Genomic DNA, 3,064 nt, shown 5'->3' with positions numbered 1-3,064 from the left:
GTGGACATTTTTTGTTCTCAGGGGGAATTTCAGGCCTGAAATCCGCCARGATTTCACTCACACCAAGGAACGGGGAGATAATTTCATTCCCCTCCGGGAAACAAACAGAAAAAAAGGGATTTTCCTCCGTGATTTCTGCATCTCCCCCTCCCCTCTCCTTCCCCAGGGCTCCATCCTGATCTGGACTGGCTGCACCCAAGAAGGATTAAATGCTTTATGTGGCATTATCTCCCAGAAATCTCATTACAAGGCTGCCTTTAACTGTCTAATGGGTTTTTTTTTTTTTATTTTTTTGTGCCAGCTGACACCACACGCCAGGAATTAAACCAGAAAACATCCCTGACAGGCTGCACAATCCCACTCCACGGACACGCCTGGGGATTTGCAGGATTTTGAAGCTTTTGGCTGCAAACAGATGGCTCAAAGCTCTCCAGMCCTGCAGTTCCAGGGATGCACAGCCAGGAATGTCTGGATGAAATTGCCTTTCTTTGATTTTTTTCCCCCATTTTTCCCATCCCCAAAAAGCTGCTTTTCCAGCCACGAGGAAAGTCAGGAAGCTGGAGAAAGGAAAAGCAGCAAAGCAGAGGGAGGAAAACAAATCAGTGGATTGACAGCACCAAAACAACTCCTTGCAAACTCCATTTCCCATTTATTGAAAGCAATCACAGTTAAAAGGTCAAATCCATTGGCAAACAGGAGCTTCGGATCATCCAGAGGGACAGACAGAGGAAATCCATCCAAAAAAAACCAAAACAAGGACCCAACAAAAAGGGACAGCTCCAGTTTGGTTTATTCCAACCTGTTCCCTTTGGAAGGGGGATTTGGGATGTTCCAGCCCCATTTCCAGAGGGATTGAGCAGCAGGTGATGCAGTTATTCCCTCTGGAGGGTTCAGGGAAGCCCTTTGTGCTGGAGATTTTCCAAATTCAGCCATTCCCTCCTGCCTGGAGGGTTCAGTCAATCCTCGGTGCTCAGGAGGATCCATCCCACCAGGAACGCTTGGAAAGCACCAGGGGAAGGAYCAGGAACCTCCACGTGCTTTTCTGGCATTCCAGAAAAAATTAACTCATCCCGAAGAATCCATTCATCCCGAGGAATCCATTCATTATGACGAGAGCTCCCGGAATTCCTGGGAATTCTCCGGAATTGTGGCTCGGCTCCCGCTCTTTCCCAGGTGAAGTGTGACCAGGACAAACCCAGAATGGCTCTTCAGGGAGCTGTGGATCACTGGAAGCAGCAGCTGGAATTCATGGAATTGCATCCCATGCACAGCACCGACACCGTGTCCTAGAAAACACCCCAATCCTCCTTTCCTGGCTTTTTTTTGTTTTTTTATAGAAAACCCCAGGAATATTGGAGCAGTGGCCCTCTGAGATAAAATCAGGGAAAAAAAAGACATTTCCCTCTTGCAGAGATGCCAAGAAAATTCATCTTTATTGGCTTGGACTGTTTGCACCCATCAGAACCAACTCCCTGCAGCATTCCCGAGGAGCAGCAGGAGGTGGGAGAGCTGGGATCCCACAGCTCATCACAGCCCCAAAAAAGGCTGGAATTCCAGACTCTACCAGGAGTTTATTCCGTTCCAATCCTCGGTTCTTAACCCCAGAGGAGCCTCCACAGGGGCAGGGAATTCCTGAGCTCTGACAGAATCCCAAAAACCTTTCCTTGGAGAATCCAAGAGAAAAACCAACCCCGGATTGGGAATTCCTGAGGTCTGACAGAATCCCAAAACCTTTCCTTGGAGAATCCAACGTCCCCTCCAAGAGAAAAACCAACCCCGGATTGGGAATTCCTGAGCTCTGACAGAATCCCAAAAACGTTTTCTTGGAGAATCCAACGTCCCCTCAAAGAGAAAAACCAACCCCGGATCGGGAATTTCTGAGTTCTGACAGAATCCCAAAAACCTTTCATTGGAGAATCCAAGAGAAAAACCAACCCCGGATTGGGAATTCCTGAGCTCTGACAGAATCCCAAAAAGCTTTCCTTGGAGAATCCAAGAGAAAAACCAACTCTGGATCGGGAATTCCTGAGCTCCGACAGAATCCCAAAAACCTTTCCTTGGAGAATCCAAGAGAAAAACCAACCCCGGATCGGGGAGGACCCAGCCCCGGTTGTGCTTGGAAACCATCGCCAGGGGAAGTACAAAATCAGAGGAAATCAACACCAAACCAGATCCCAAAAAAAACCTATGTACAAATGCAGTCCTGGAGCAGATCCCGATCCTGATCCGAGGGCTCCTATCCCAGCCCCACATCCAGGGACATCATCACCACAAAGCCCAGGATGGAGGTCCACGATGCCAACTTCCCGTTGCCACTGGGGAGAGAGGGGACAGGGGGACGATGSGGGGAGGGAAGGGATGATCCTGTCCTGTCTTGATGGGGGAGGGACATTCCTAAGTCCTATATGGCCAAGGAAGGGACATTCCCGAGCTCCCATATGGCCTGGGAAGGGACATTCCTGAGTCCCCATATGGTCAGGAAAGGGACGTTCCCAAGTTCCCATATGGCCTGGGAAGGGACATTCCTGAGCTCCCATATAGCAGGAAAGGGATATTCCCAAGTCCCATATGGCCAAGGAAGGGACATTCTCAAAGCCCCATATGGCCAGGAAGGGATGTTCCTGAGTCCCCATATGGCAGGAAAGGGACGTTCCCAAGTTCCCATATGGCCAGGGAAAGGGATGTTCCCGAGTTCCACCCATATAGGCAGGGAAAGGACATTGCAGAGTCCCCACAGGCCAGGAAAGGGACATTCTCAAAGCCCCATATGGCCAGGAAGGGATGTTCCTGAGTCCCCACAGGCCAGGAAAGGGACATTCCCAAGTTCCCATATGGCAGGGAAAGGACACTCCAGAGTCCCCACAGGCCAGGAAAGGGACATTCTCGAGTCCCTGTCCAGCCAGGGAAGGGACATTCCCATGTCCCCCTGCCCATGGAGGAGCAAAGGGCTGCTTGTGTCCCACCCAGCTAGGGAAGGGACACAATGGGGACATTCCCAAAGCCCCATATGGCCAAGGAAGGGACATTCTTGGGTCCCTGTCCAGCCAGGGAAGGGACATTCCTG

The 3,064-nt window shown here is 50.6% G+C and overlaps 1 long non-coding RNA gene across 1 annotated transcript in view; it reads right to left on the bottom strand.

The window, feature by feature from the left end:
• Positions 1 to 634: 634 nt before the first annotated feature.
• LOC130586086 (uncharacterized) overlaps positions 635 to 3,064 on the bottom strand; it is a 4,384-nt gene continuing 1,954 nt past the window's right edge. Inside the window, exon 3 of the long non-coding RNA XR_008966661.1 lies at positions 635 to 2,315. This is a non-coding gene — a long non-coding RNA (uncharacterized LOC130586086). The remainder of the gene's footprint in view (positions 2,316 to 3,064) is intronic.

The sequence above is a fragment of the Malurus melanocephalus genome, unplaced genomic scaffold (genome assembly GCF_030028575.1).
Source record: "Malurus melanocephalus ecotype Western Australia unplaced genomic scaffold, MMel_1.1 scaffold_1059, whole genome shotgun sequence".
NCBI classification, from domain to species: domain Eukaryota; kingdom Metazoa; phylum Chordata; class Aves; order Passeriformes; family Maluridae; genus Malurus; species Malurus melanocephalus.
The sequence above is the reverse complement of the archived record's forward strand: the minus strand, read 5'-3'. Positions and strand labels throughout refer to the sequence as shown.